Source organism: Giraffa tippelskirchi, chromosome 1 (genome assembly GCF_054371585.1).
Source record: "Giraffa tippelskirchi isolate mGirTip1 chromosome 1, T2T-mGirTip1v1.2.pri, whole genome shotgun sequence".
NCBI classification, from domain to species: Eukaryota; Metazoa; Chordata; class Mammalia; order Artiodactyla; family Giraffidae; genus Giraffa; species Giraffa tippelskirchi.
In genome coordinates this window covers 94,447,751-94,463,264 of record NC_137275.1, presented here as the reverse complement: position 1 = coordinate 94,463,264, position 15,514 = coordinate 94,447,751, and the positions used below count along the sequence as shown (strand labels likewise).

Here is a 15,514-nt window from a genome sequence, read left to right as displayed (position 1 = left end):
GCTACAGTCCATGGGGTTTCAAGAGTCGGACATGACTGAGCAACTAAACCACCACCACCATCAGGAAAGAACTCAGGCCTTCTGAGAGTAGGTCTGGTGTTCTCTCCCTGTGCTACAGTTTTCCCTTTCTTATCCTTCCTCTAACGGGAGTTGAAACGACTTCTCCTGCCAAGTCTCCCTTTGCCTGCATGTGGGGCTGGTTGGTCTTCTTCCCTTCCTCTCTCTCCTCCTTCCTTGCATTCTTTTCCTTCCTTGTTGTATATAAAATATGGAAAAATGATGTATAAAATACAATACAATCATAAAAACAAGTAACAGAAGAAAAAATCAGGGTGGAGATTACAAGATGGAGATGGGAATAAGGTTAAAAATGTGTATTATATTAAGGTAAAAACATATACAAAGGTGAGTCTCAGGTTTGCCTCCAAATTTTTCTAACAGTAGAAACATAATTCACATGATTCTTGATAATAAATCAAGTACCTAAGATGACACAACTATTAACACTGAGACCAGATAGAAATACTCTTCAGAGTTTCCTTATAATCAAAATATTTGAAGATTTGTTGTTGTTCCTTTTAGGCTATTTGCTGTGGAACACATTGAAAAGACAGTCTTCAGGAGTTTAATTAGTATTCACTGTCTTAGGCCAAGTCATAAGGTGGTAAAGCCCTCCTCAGTCTTACATGAGAGTAACTGCTCTGCAGGTCTGAAGGCTCAGCTATGGTCCACTGTCCTGCCACGTGCCTCTGACAGGTTAAAGTTGGGTCATGGTGGGAAAGGGACTCATTGAGATTCATGCCTTTTTCAAGGTCTGCTTTATAGTTTGGACCAATATTTATCAGGGTAAGAGTCCGAGAGGGTCTAGGTATTTCTTTGTAATTAAAAGAAGTTTATTCATTATAAATTTCCATGCATCTCCTATTTTCTACTAACACAAAAATAAAGAGTAAACACAGTTTCCTAGCAGCCAGTTCATTAATACATTTGTTTAGTCGCTAAGTTATGTCTGACTCTTTTGTGACCCCATGGACTGTAGCCCGCCAGTCTTCTGTCCATGGGATTTCCCAGGCAAGAATACTGGAGTGGGTTGCCATTTCCTTCTCCAGAGGATCTTCCCAACCCAGGGATCAAACCCATGTCTCCTGCATTGGCAGGCAGACTCTTTACCACTGAGCCACTAGGGAAGCTCTCATTAATACATACAAACATATATGCATACACACACACACACACACACACACATATATATATGGAAAGAGTGTGGGAACCTTAATATAATGTAAAAGTAACTCTTCAGTTCAGTTCAGTTCAGTCGCTCAGTCATGTCCGACTCTTTGCAACCCCATGGAATGCAGCACGCCAGGCCTCCCTGTCCATCACCAACTCCCAGAGTTTACTCAAACTCATGTTCATTGAGTCGGTGATCCCATCCAACCATCTCATCCTCTATTGTCCCCTTCTCCTCCTGCTCTCAATCTTTCCCAGCATCAGGGTCTTTTCAAATGAGTCAGTTCTTGCCATCAGGTGGCCAAAGTATTGGAGTTTCAGCTTCAGCATCAGTCCTTCCAATGAATACTCAGGACTGATCTCTTTTAGGACGGACTGGTTGGATCTCCTTGCAGTCCAAGGGACTCTCAAGAGTCTTCTCTAACACCACAGTTCAAAAGCATCGATTCTTTGGCACTCAGCTTTCTTCACAGTCCAACTCTCACATCCATACATGACCACTGGAAAAACCATAACCTTGACTAGGTGGACCTTTGTTGCCAAAGTAATGTCTCTGCTTTTTAATATACTGTCTAGGTTGGTCATAACTTCCCTTCCAAGGAGTAAGTGTCTTTTAATGTCATGGCTGCAGTCACCATCTGCAGTGAAAAGTAACTCTAGATTTCCATTAACATGCAGGTTGCCTAATTGTTCTCCAGGGGTGCTTTGATCTTAATAGCAATAATAAGAAATTGTTTTCATTATCAAATAATGGTCTTGAGGTTTTCCTTTATATCCCAAATACATTTTTTTGTGCTACCAAATAATTCTGTGTGTTGAACACATACAGGGGAAGTTTATCAGAATATATCTGAATAAAGAAAGCATGAGAGGTAGGATCCCATTGCCTCCTATCTGATCTCCTTTCCCAGAAGTCCCTCAAGGGCCAAGGAAAACTCGCTCTTTGCTACTCCCAGGGTAAAAAGTCTTGGCTCAGAAACTCAGAGGCTTTCAGGCAGCAAGCAACTGTCTGTAGCATGGAAGGCACATGCTCAGTGTTGTGAAAACCCCAGAGTTAAACTGGATTTTTGAACACCTATCACATTCCCTTATTACATTTTCTTAAATTAGATGTCTTCCTCTGAAATGCTGTGCTCACCACTCACTTAATTGAACTTATTCAATTCACTGAATTGAAGGTGTCTATTTTGCAGTGTGAGTTTATTTTTATGTAATTATTTGTACATCTCTTATTTACATAAAATTTTGATCTTTTATATTTCCCTTAATCTCTTCCAAGATTGATAAGGCATGTTGATCACTATGATAAGATCTTTTTATGGGGGCTAAGATGGCGGAGGAATAGGACGGGGAGACCACTCTCTCCTCCACAAATTTATCGAAAGAACATCTGAACGCTGACCAAACTTCACAAAACTACTTCTGAAGGCTGGCAGAGGACGTCAGGCTTCCACAAAGACAGCGCATTATCTTCAAAAGAGGTAGGAGAAATTATAAAAGATAAAAAGAGAGACAAAAGAGTTAGGGACGGAGACCCGTCCTGGGGAGGGAGTCGTAAAAGAGGAGGAATTTCCAAGCACCAGGAAACCCTCTCACCGGCGGGTGTGGGGGAAGATTTCTTATCTCGGAGGGCAACGTAACTGGGAGGAAAAAATAAATAAAATCCACAGATTACGTGCCTAAAGCAACTCCCAGCAAAGAACCCCAGACGCTCGCATCATCCGCCACCAGCAAGTGGGGGCTGAACGGAGAGGAGCGGGCGGCACTGCCTAGGGTAAGGACCGGGCCCGAGTGCCCCGAGGGCAATCTGAGGGAGCTAACGTGAGATAGTAACCTAAACTGTGGGACAGCCAGAGAGAGAGAACTATCCCGCGAAAAGCCCAACTCTAAAGCACTGCCGGCCCGCTCACAGAACAAAGGACTGAGCGATACCAGAGGAGAGCTAGCCGGCTGCGGACCGCCCCATCCCCCGCCGGACACAGCGGGCAGGCGGGGCCCGCCAGAGCCGGAAAGGGGCAAACTCGGCTCCAGAGAGGGCACCCCCTACCAAACTGCAAACAGGCTCCCAGTTTCTAAGCAAAGACTGCCTGAGATCCCGGAGGGTCGACAGCCGCCGGGAGGGTCGCAGCCAGAGACCAGCTCCCCAGAACCGACACAAAGCACACCGGAGCCGGGCGCGCCCGTAAACCGAGGCGGGGACCAGGGAGGTGATAAGCCACACCGCCCCAACAGGGGAGAGCGCGCTCGCCAAACTCCTGGCCGCCGGGGCAGCTCCGACCCGGAACGGCACAAACCGTGGGCCCAACAAAGTCTGCGCCTTTGTGGAGTAACCGGGAGCCTGAACCTGAGCGGCTTAGACCTGGGAAGTGCACGCAGCTCAGGGCCCGCTCCCCGGCCGAGTAACCTGAAGCCTGAGCAGGGTAGACGGGGAAAGCACACACGCCGTGAGCGGGGGCGAACCCAGTACGGCCGAGACACTGCGAGCTTACCACACACACGCCAGATTTGCAGTGTTCCTTCCTCCCCACAGCACGATTGAACAAGCGAACCAAAAGAGATCACCTCCACCGCTTTGTTGCAGGGCGGAAATTAGATACGGAAGAGATCTCCAAACAGAAGCCAAATAAACAGAGGGAAGTGCTTTGGAAGGGACAGGCAAACAGATTAAAATCCCTGTTGTTAATACCGACTGCATTGAAAAGGACCTATAGATCTTGAAAAGTATAAGCAGGAATAAGGATCTATCTGAAACTGAGCAGATCCCACACTGCTCACAACAGCTCCAGAGAAAGTCCGGGATATATATATTTTTCCTATTATTATTTTTTTTTTATAATTTTTTTTTTAAATTAAAAAAAATTTTTTTTCTCTTCTTTCCTTTTTCTTCAAGTCCTCTATTACACCTTTAACTTTCATTTTCATAACCCACTATTAACTTGCAAAAAAAAAAACCCTATTTTTGAAGCAAACTACGTACATATATCTTATACCTTTTGTGTTTTCTTTTTTTAATGTTTATTTTCCTGTTTTACTTTTTTTACTGTTTCTTTTTTTACTGTTTTACTGTTTTTTTTTCTTTTTACACTGTTTCCTTTTTTCTTTTTTTTTTTAATATTGTAAGTTTTATAAGAGTCTAACCTCTACTCTAGATTTTTAATCTTTGTTTTACATATTTGATATCAATTTTGTACATTTAAGAACCCAATCTTTAGGACCCATTTTTACTCAGGAGTGTGATCACTGGCCTGATTACTCTCTCCCCCTATTGATGCTCTTTCTTCTCCCCCAGGGAACCTCTATCTCCCACCCTCCTCCTTCTCTTCTCAACCCAATTCAGTGAATCTCTGAGGGTGTTCTGGGTACCGGAGAACACTTCAGGAACAGGATACTGCCCAGATCTCTCTCTCCCCTCTTGATTCCTCCCTTTCTACTCATGCTCACCTCTATTACCTTCCTCCCCCCTCTCTATGTATCTCTGCGAACAACTCTGAGGGTTCCAAACTGTGGAAAGCACAGAGGGAAGTGCTTACTGGCTAGATTGCTCTCTCCACATTTGAATTCCCCTCTTCCCCTCCTGGTCACCTCAACCCCCCCCCCCCACCTCATCTCTCCATGTAACTCAGTGAACCTTTCTGGGTATCCCTCACTGTGGAGAATCTTTTCACCATTAACCTAAAAGTTTTATTATTGAGGCTGTATGGAAGGAGAAGTCTTGAGGCTACTGCAAGAATAAGACTGAAAGCCAGGGGAAACATTAATTAATAAGAGACCATCCAATAGCCTCCATATATACACTGACACCAAGCTCCACCCAAGAGCCAATAAGTTCCAGAGCAAGACATACCACACAAATTCTCCAGCAATGCAGGAACATAGACCTGAGCATCAATATACAGGCTGCCCAGAGGCACACCAAATCCATAGACATCTCAAAAATTAATACTGGTCACTCCATTGCACTCTAGAGAGCAGAAATCCAGCTCCACCCACCAGAACACCGACACAAGCTCCCCCAACCAGGAAGCCTTGACAAGCCACCTGTCCAACCCCAACCGCAGTGAGGAACCTCCACAATAAAGAGGAACTTCATACTACCAGAATACAGAAGGGCCACGCCTAACACAGCAATCTAAACAAGATGAAAAGGCAGAGAAATACTCAGCAAGTAAAGGAAAATGAGAAATGCCCACAAAGCCAAACAAAAGAGGAGGAGATAGGGAATCTATCTGAAAAAGAATTTAGAATAATGATAATAAAAATGATCCAAAATCTTGAAAGCAAAATGGAGTTACAGATAAATAGCCTGGAGACAAAGATTGAGAAGATGCAAGAAATGTTTATCAAGGACTTAGAAGAAATAAAAAGGAGTCAATATAGAATGAATAATGAAATAAAGGAGATAAAAGACACTCTGGAGGGAACCAACAGTAGAATAACGGAGGCAGAAGATAGGATAAGTGAGGTAGAAGATAGAATGATGGAAATAAATGAAGCAGAGGAAAAAAGAAAAAAGAATCAAAAGAAATGAGGAAAACCTCAGGGACCTCTGGGACAATATGAAACGCCCCAACATTCGAATCATAGGAGTCCCAGAAGAAGAAGATAAAAGGAAAGGCCATGAAAAAATACTCGAGGAGATAATAGTTGAAAATTTCCCTAAAATGAGGAAAGAAATAGTCACAGAAGTCCAAGAAACCCAGAGAGTTCCAAACAGGATAAACCCAAGGCGAAACACCCCAAGACACATATTAATCAAATTAACAAAGAACAAATATTAAAAGCAGCAAGGGAAAAACAACAAATAACACACAAGGGGATCCCCATAAGGATAACAGCTGATCTTTCAATAGAAACCCTTCAGGCTAGAAGGGAATGGCAGGACATACTTAAAGTAATGAAAGAGAATAATCTACAACCCAGATTACTGTACCCAGCAAGGATCTCATTCAGATATGAAGGAGAATTCAAAAGCTTTACAGACAAGCAAGAGCTGAGGGAATTCAGCACCACCAAACCAGCTCTCCAACAAATGCTAAAGGATCTTCTCTAAACAGGAAACACAGAAAGGATGTTTCAACACGAACTCAAAACAACAAAGTAAATGGCAACGGGATCATACTTATCAATAATTACCTTAAATGTAAATGGGTTGAATGCCCCAACCAAAAGACAAAGGCTTGCTGAATGGATACAAAAACAGGACCCCTATATATGCTGTCTACAAGAGACCCACCTCAAAACTAGGGACACACACAGGCTGAAAGTGAAGGGATGGAAAAACATATTTCATGCAAACGGAGACCAAAAGAAAGCAGGAGTCGCAATACTCATTTCAGATAAAATAGGCTTTAAAATAAAGGATGTGAAAAGGGACAAAGAAGGACACTACATAAAGATCAAAGGATCAATCCAAGAAGAAGACGTAACAATCATAAATATGTATGCACCCAACATAGGAGCACCACAATATATAAGGCAAATACTAACAAGTATGAAAGGGGAAATTAACAATAACACAATAATAGTGGGAGACTTTAATACTCCACTCACGCATATGGATAGATCAACTAAACAGAAAATTAACAAGGAAACACAAACTTTAAATGATACATTAGACAAATTAGATTTAATTGATATTTGCAGGACTTTCCACCCCAAAACAATCAATTTTACCTTTTTCTCAAGTGCACATGGAACTTTCTCCAGGATAGATCACATCCTGGGCCATAAATCTAGCCTTGGTAAATTCAAAAAAATTGAAATCATCCCAGCCATCTTCTCTGACCACAATGCAGTAAGATTAGACCTCAATTACAGGAAAAAAACTATTAAAAATTCCAACATATGGAGGCTAAACAACACGCTTCTGAATAACCAACAAATCACAGAAGAAATCAAAAAAGAAATCAAATTATGCATAGAAACGAATGAAAATGAAAACACAACAACCCAAAACCTATGGGACACTGTAAAAGCAATACTAAGGGGAAGGTTCATAGCAATACAGGCGTACCTCAAGAAACAAGAAAAAAATCAAATAAATCAACTAACTCTACACCTAAAGCAACTAGAGAAGGAAGAAATGAAAAACCCCAGGGTCAGTAGAAGGAAAGAAATCTTAAAAATTAGGGCAGAAATAAATGCAAAAGAAACAAAAGAGACCATAGCAAAAATCAACAAAACTAAAAGCTGGTTTTTCGAGAAGATAAACAAAATTTACAAGCCATTAGCCAGACTCATCAAGAAACAAAGGGAGAAGAATCAGATCAACAAAATTAGAAATGAAAATGGAGAGATCACAACAGACTCTACAGAAATACAAAGGATCATAAGAGACTACTACCAACAGCTATATGCCAATAAAATGGACAACTTGGAAGAAATGGACAAATTCTTAGAAAAGTATAACTTTCCAAAACTGAACCAGGAAGAAATAGAAGATCTTAACAGACCCATCACAAGCACGGAAATCGAAACTGTAATCAGAAATCTTCCAGCAAACAAAAGCCCAGGACCAGACGGCTTCACAGTGGAATTCTACCAAAAATTTAGAGAAGAGCTAACACCTATCCTACTTAAACTCTTCCAGAAAATTGCAGATGGTAAACTTCCAAACTCATTCTATGAGGCCACCATCACCCTAATTCCAAAACCAGACAAAGATGTCACAAAAAAGGAAAACTACAGGCCAATATCACTGATGAACATAGATGCAAAAATCCTTAATAAAATTCTAGCAAACAGAATCCAGCATCATATTAAAAAGATCATACATCATGACCAAGTGGGCTTTATCCCAGGAATGCAAGGTTTTTTTAACATCCGCAAATCAATCAATGTAATACACCACATTAACAAATTGAAAGAAAAAAACCATATGGTTATCTCAATAGATGCAGAAAAAGCCTTTGACAAAATTCAGCATCCATTTATGATAAAAACCCTCCAGAAAGCAGGAATAGAAGGAACATATCTCAACATAATAAAAGCTATATATGACAAACCCACAGCAAACATTATCCTCAATGGTGAAAAATTGAAAGCATTTCCCCTAAAGTCAGGAACAAGGCAAGGATGCCCACTCTCACCACTACTATTCAACATAGTTTTGGAAGTTTTGGCCACAGCAATCAGAGCTGAAAAAGAAATAAAAGGAATACAGATAGGAAAAGAAGAAGTAAAACTCTCACTGTTTGCAGATGACATGATCCTCTACATAGAAAACCCTAAAGACTCTACTAGAAAATTACTAGAGTTGATCAATGAATATAGTAAAGTTGCAGGATATAAAATTAACACACAGAAATCCCTTGCATTCCTATACTCCAATAATGAGAAAACAGAAAGAGAAATTAAGGAAACAATACCATTCACCATTGCAACAAAAAGAATAAAATACTTAGGAATATATCTACCTAAAGAAACAAAAGACTTATATATAGAAAACTATAAAACACTGATGAAAGAAATCAAAGAGGACACAAACAGATGGAGAAATATACCGTGTTCATGGATTGGAAGAATTAATATAGCGAAAATGAGTATACTACCCAAAGCATTCTATAGATTCAATGCAATCCCTATCAAGCTACCAATGGTATTTTTCACAGAACTAGAACAAATCATCTCACAATTTGTATGGAAATATAAGAAACCTCGAATAGCCAAAGCAATCTTGAGGAAGAAGAATGGAACTGGAGGAATCAACTTGCCTGACTTCAGGCTCTACTACAAAGCCACAGTCATCAAGACAGTATGGTACTGGCACAAAGATAGAAATATAGATCAATGGAACAAAATAGAAAGCCCAGAGATAAACCCACGCACATATGGACACCTTATCTTCGACAAAGGAGGCAAGAATATACAATGGAGAAAAGACAATCTCTTTAACAAGTGGTGCTGGGAAAACTGGTCAACCACTTGTAAAAGAATGAAACTAGAACACTTCCTAACACCGTACACAAAAATAAACTCAAAATGGATTAAAGCTCTAAATGTAAGACCAGAAACTATAAAACTCCTAGAGGAAAACATAGGCAAAACACTCTCTGACATAAATCACAGCAGGATCCTCCATGACCCACCTCCCAGAATATTGGAAATAAAAGCAAAAATAAACAAATGGGACCTAATTAAAATTAAAAGCTTTTGCACAACAAAGGAAACTATAAGCAAGGTGAAAAGACAGCCTTCAGAATGGGAGAAAATAATAGCAAACGAAGCAACAGACAATTAATCTCAAAAATATACAAGCAACTTCTGCAGCTGAATTCCAGAAAAATAAACGACCCAATCAAAAAATGGGCCAAAGAACTAAACAGACATTTCTCCAAAGAAGACATACAGATGGCTAACAAACACATGAAAAGATGCTCAACATCACTCATTATTAGAGAAATGCAAATCAAAACCACAATGAGGTATCATTTCACACCAGTCAGAATGGCTGCTATCCAAAAGTCTACAAGCAATAAATGCTGGAGAGGGTGTGGAGAAAAGGGAACCCTCTTACACTGTTGGTGGGAATGCAAACTAGTACAGCCACTATGGAGAACAGTGTGGAGATTCCTTAAAAAACTGGGAATAGAACTGCCATATGACCCAGCAATCCCACTGCTGGGCATATACACCGAGGAAACCAGAATTGAAAGAGACGCGTGTACCCCAATGTTCATCGCAGCACTGTTTACAATAGCCAGGACATGGAAGCAACCTAGATGTCCATCAGCAGACGAATGGATAAGGAAGCTGTGGTACATATACACAATGGAATATTACTCAGCCATTAAAAAAAAATACATTTGAATCGGTTCTACTGAGATGGATGAAACTGGAGCCCATTATACAGAGTGAAGTAAGCCAGAAAGAAAAACAACAATACAGTATACTAATGCATATATATGGAATTTGAAAGATGGTAACGATAACCCTATATGCGAGACAGAATAAGAGACACAGATGCATAGAACAATTTTATGGACTCTGAGGGAGAAGGTGAGGGTGGGACGTTCTGGGAGAATAGCATTGAAACATGTATATTATCATATGTGAAACAGAACACCATTCCATGTTCGATGCATGAGACAAGGGCTCAGGGCCGGGGCAATGGGATGACCCAGAGGGATGGGATGGGGAGGGAGGTGGGTGGGGGGTCCAGGAAGGGGAACACATGTAAACCCATGGCTGATTCATGTCAATGTATGGCAAAAACTATTACAATATTGTAAAGTAATTAGCCCCCAACTAAAATAAATAAATTTATTTTAAAAAATGGGAAAAAAAAGATCCTTTTAGGACAGGTCTACTTGGGATGGGCTCTGAAGTGGCTCAGGCCCACCTCAAACTTTGTGGCAAAGGAAGACGATACTTTGGAACTCTGGCCAAGCACCATGACAGGGAGATGCAGGGTGCCACCTGAGGCACATACAGAGTGCCTCTGGAGGGCAGTGGGAAGCAGGAGCAGAAGGTGGGGTCCCAGGTCACCCTGTTCCTCCCAGTGTTTGGGGGAGGCCTCTGCCCTGCCACAGTCTTTAAGAAGGCTCCAGGCCCCAACTTCCCTGTTCCAATCAAAACTCTTGCAAGCCACCTCAGTTCTGTCACTTTTTGTCAGAAAAGGAATGGGGAAAGTTAAGGCTCCTTGGCTTCTTTTGTTTGTAAGTAAATTGTGTCTTTGAGAAAAAAAAAATCTTCCTAAACTTTTTAATTTTTCAGAGAGATCTAAAGTGGAAATTAAAAAAAAAGAAAGAAAGTGAAAATGACCAGGAACTGAATATTGATTTTTCTCTCTGGGAGTTTTGTTTTGGGGTTTGTTTTTTTTTTTTCTTCCAATGTTAGAATTTCTCGCTTACAAACCAATATAGCTTCCAACTTTGGAAACTATCTCCAGTTAGGTTAGCAAAGTTTATTAGGAAAAAAAAAAAGTGATGATATGTGGTCCCTGTGTTGCCAACCTCTGTAAGCAGGGCCAGAATAAAATTGCAACTTACCACTGTCGTCAGAGAGGTGTAGTCCCTTTCCACCTGTGCCAGACCCAATGCCAGCTTGGTGACATCAAAGAAGGTACATGAAGAAATTATGATCTGAATCCCTCTTAAGGGGTCAATTGAATCAGAGGACAAGGAAAAATGGAATCACCTACTTGAGGTGTGTTTTTCAGTTCAGAAATCTTTATATCTGTTGAAACAGAGCTATACAACTCTGTTGTGATGTGGTTGTTTGTAGTCATTTGTTACAGCAGCCCTATGAAACTAAGAACTCATTTTATCTGACCTTAAGATACAAGGTAGAATGGCTTCCCCGGTGTCTCAGTGTTAAATAATCCACCTGCAATGCAGGAGACATGGGTTGGATCCCTGGGTCAGGAAGATACCCTGGAGAAGGAAATAGGAACCCACTGCAGTACTGTTGCCTGGAGAATCCCGTGGACAGAGGAGCCTGGCAGGCCACAGTCCATGGGGTCACAAAAGTAGGACACAACTTAGCGACGAAAACCATCAATCACCACCACCTCCCACGTGGCTGAGGGCTTCAGAGTGGTGGTAACAAGCACAAGAGTTTAGGAGGTGAGAGAGCAAGGAAGCTTATTTTTGAACAGGTAAAGCCTTAAGCTGGAAGTAGCTTGTGAATAACCAAAGAGGTTTCGGAAAGAAGGGTATCCAAGCAAAGAGAAAGATGGGACAAACGGAGCTCAAACTCAAGATCTTCAGAGGATATGAAATGGGTCAGCACGGCTAGACTCATCCAGGGACCAGAGGTCTAGAAAAGTAGGTGTTAGATGGGCCCAGAAACAATGAGTATCAGTTCAGTTCAGTTCAGTCTCTATATCATGTCCGACTCTTTGCAACCCTATGAACCGCAGCACGCCAGGCCTCCCTGTCCATCACCAGCTGCCAGAGTCCACTCAAACCCATGTCCGTTGAGTCGGTGATGCCATCCAGCCATCTCATCCTCTGTTGTCCCCTTCTCCTCCTGCCTCCAATCCTTCCCAGCATCAGGGCCTTTTCAAATGTGTCAGCTCTTCACATCAGGTGGCCAAAGTATTGGAGTTTCAGCTTCAACATCAGTCCTTCCAATGAACACCCAGGACTGATCTCCTTTAGGATGGACTGGTTGGATCTCCTTGCAGTCCAAGGGACTCTCCAGAGTCTTCTCTAACACCACAGTTCAAAAGCATCAATTCTTCGGTGCTCAGCTTTCTTTATAGTCCAAATCTCACATCCATACATGACCACTGGAAAAACCATAGCCTTGACTAGATGGATCTTTGTTGACAAAGTAATGTCTCTGTTTTTTAATATGCTGTCTAAGTTGGTCATAACTTTCCTTCCAAGGAGTAAGCGTTTTTTAACATATTTCTGAACCAGTGAAATTTTGAGCTGGTATCATGCAACCCAGTGGTTATTTTACATATAGAAAATGAAATTGAGGATCCAATGTACTTTCCCCAATAGCCAGGTCTGGAATAGAGTCAGGACCAAACTCCAGTTCTTTTGTTTAGCAGTCATTCATCTTTGTAAATAAATTTGTCTTTTAAAGTATGCCTTACTCTCTGAACTAATTTTGAGAATTTTACTACTAAATGTCAATTAGCTGTTATTTTTTAAGCCCCAATTATTTATATTTAATATTAACTACCTATCTGGTTATGAGTTAGAAACACACACAATAAATCTTTTCATAAAAATTCCTAGTGGTGTTGCTGGACACCTTCCCAACATTCTTCTCCATTTCTCCTAAGCTTCTATAGCCCCCTTGCAGGAAAAAAATTATCTACACAAATAGCCAGGTCTTAGTATGTGTTTTGCAGTATAAAATAAATGTAGAAAAATCATCATTTAAAATATTTTATTTCTAATAGAAAAATAATCCATTATTTCACTACTCAGCTAACTCTGTTGACTTTTTTTTTTTAATGAAATACAAATACATCATAAAATTCAAATACTGTGGAAAAATAAACACTAGGAACTCTCTTTAGTTTGCTCCCAGGTCTTTCCCCAAACATATACATCACCAACAAACTCTTCCCTCCAACCTCCACAAAAGTATACGTTTGTAAATATTTGTCTTAAATATATCACAATACAAAATGCCCTGTGCCTTGCTTTTTAATTTTCCTTAAAAATATTTCTGGAAGCTCTCTGAATATTGCAACCAACAGAACCATTTCTTTTTAAAAGGCTTTAAAATATTCTATTGCAAAGGTTTGCCATCATCTAGTTAATATTAACCATCATTTAGTTAGCTCCCAATTATTTCCAATGTTTTTTTAATACAAACAGTGCTGAACAATATCTTATACATATAATTAAAATGTGTTTATGAGTGTATCCACAGAGTAAGTTCCTAGTAATGGAATTACTAGGAATTATCATGCTATTCTCTATCTAAAATTCTTTTAATGTCTCCTCACCCCATTGCAGTTAATGTGTGTATGTGCTCAGTCATGTCCAACTCTTTGTGACCCCATGGACTGTAGCCTGCCAGGCTCCTCTGTCCATAGAATTTTCAAGCAAGAATACTGGAGTGGACTAATCCAATTATCTCATCTTGATTTGCCAGTTTGCCAAAATCTGGCCCATGCCCGCCTCTCCAACCTATCAGTCATTCCTTCCTTATGACCTGGAAACATACCAACCTACAAACTCACCCCTTACCTTAGAGTGTTTGTACTTGCTCTTGCTTCTGCAAAAATCAGTGACTCTTTGTCACTGTGGTTTCAACTACTGACCTATAACAAATAGGCTGGTGATTATTGCTCCAGCAAGGGTGAGTTTATTCAGATTTAATAGAGAATTACGGTTCAGAGTGTGTAACTGTGGTAAACCACGTGCAAGTTGCCACAGAGGAAGGGAGGGAGAACACTCTATAGGGGGGAAAGGAAGTGGGGAGGGTGTAATAAACAAAGAGGCCATGGTTTTTCATTGATTCAGTTGTTGCCAGAAAAAAAGAGGAGTTTTTCTTCTTCCTGTTGGGCTCTGCTGTGGTTGCAGGGCAGGAGAGCTCCCCCTTCTGGTCTCCCAGCTCTAATTGGGATTTCTGTGTATTAATTTTTTATAAGACTCATAGTCACCTTCTCAGTGAAGCCTTCAGGGTTTAAATGAGCAGTCCCATCTCTTTACATGATGCTACTTAATTTTAATCTTAGAATGTCACCTTATATGAAATTATTTTGTCTTCTCTGGAATATGAGCTCCAAACGGGCAGGAGTCCCGTCTTTCTTCTTCCTCTGATTCCCAAGAGCTCAGCAGAACACAGGCTCAAGGAATATCTGGTAAATATATGGTCAAAGGATAAGCGTATTTAAAATGATTAAATAGGCTGGCAAATTGCTTTCCAGGTAAAGTCACCAGTTTTCAAAACCACTGACAGTGTGTTTTGAATACTCTTAAAAACACATAATACTATTAAGAATTTACCATTTTTTGGTACTTGTCCACTTTAAAGTTCAGGAAATAGGGACTTACCTCCCATTGTATTTTTTCTTCAGACACTGTTAAGAACAAATCAGATATTTGCTTTTAACAAAACCCCAACTCCACCTCTAGAAAATAAACAGGTAATAACAGACAAGATAGTAAGTCAATAAAAATTTCTCATACTAGTTTAAAATTGACATGATGCCTAGTGAGAATAACACTTAGTTTAAAAATGGGATCTTTTTAAGGCAAAAGTAGGACTTATCCTTGCAATATATAGCAAAATATTTGCTGGATTTTCTCACCCTGTTTCCTTTGTCACTTTCCTCGCTTCTTTAGGAGCCTTCCCTTGTGGCTCAGATGGTAAAGAGTCCACCTGCAATGCAGGAAACAGGGTTCAATCCCTGGGTTGGGAAGATCCCCTGGAGGAGGGCATGGCAACCCACTCCAGTATTCTTGCCTGGAGAATCCCATGGACAGAGACGCCTGGCAGGCTCAGTCAGTGGGGTAACATAGAGTCGGGCAGGACTGAGTGACTAACCAAAACATGCCTCCCTTCTTTCACCTACTTAAATCACTTCACTTTACAAGTATTTGTTGATTACTCACATGCCTAGGTGCAGTGCTAAAATCCTGATCTCATCAGGCCACACTCACCTTCCACCTAAAGACTACCGAGTCTTTTGGCCTAGCTTTACTTTCAGATTTATTCACTTTTGCTGCAGAAGTCTCTAGAATAACAACTCTTAAATGGAGAGATGAGGAAAGTTTGTATATGGAATATTTGGGAGCATCAACTTATAAATTAATTTGTCATATGTGTGTGTGTGAGTGCCTGCAAAGCCGATTTAGTCGTGTCCAAC

At 40.6% G+C, this 15,514-nt stretch overlaps 1 long non-coding RNA gene across 1 annotated transcript in view; it reads right to left on the bottom strand.

Moving 5' to 3' along the window:
* LOC145534473 (uncharacterized) overlaps window positions 1-15,514 on the bottom strand; it is a 50,653-nt gene that overhangs the window by 32,322 nt on the left and 2,817 nt on the right. The window contains exon 2 of the long non-coding RNA XR_014074658.1: window positions 14,957-15,027. This is a non-coding gene — a long non-coding RNA (uncharacterized LOC145534473). The remainder of the gene's footprint in view (window positions 1-14,956; window positions 15,028-15,514) is intronic.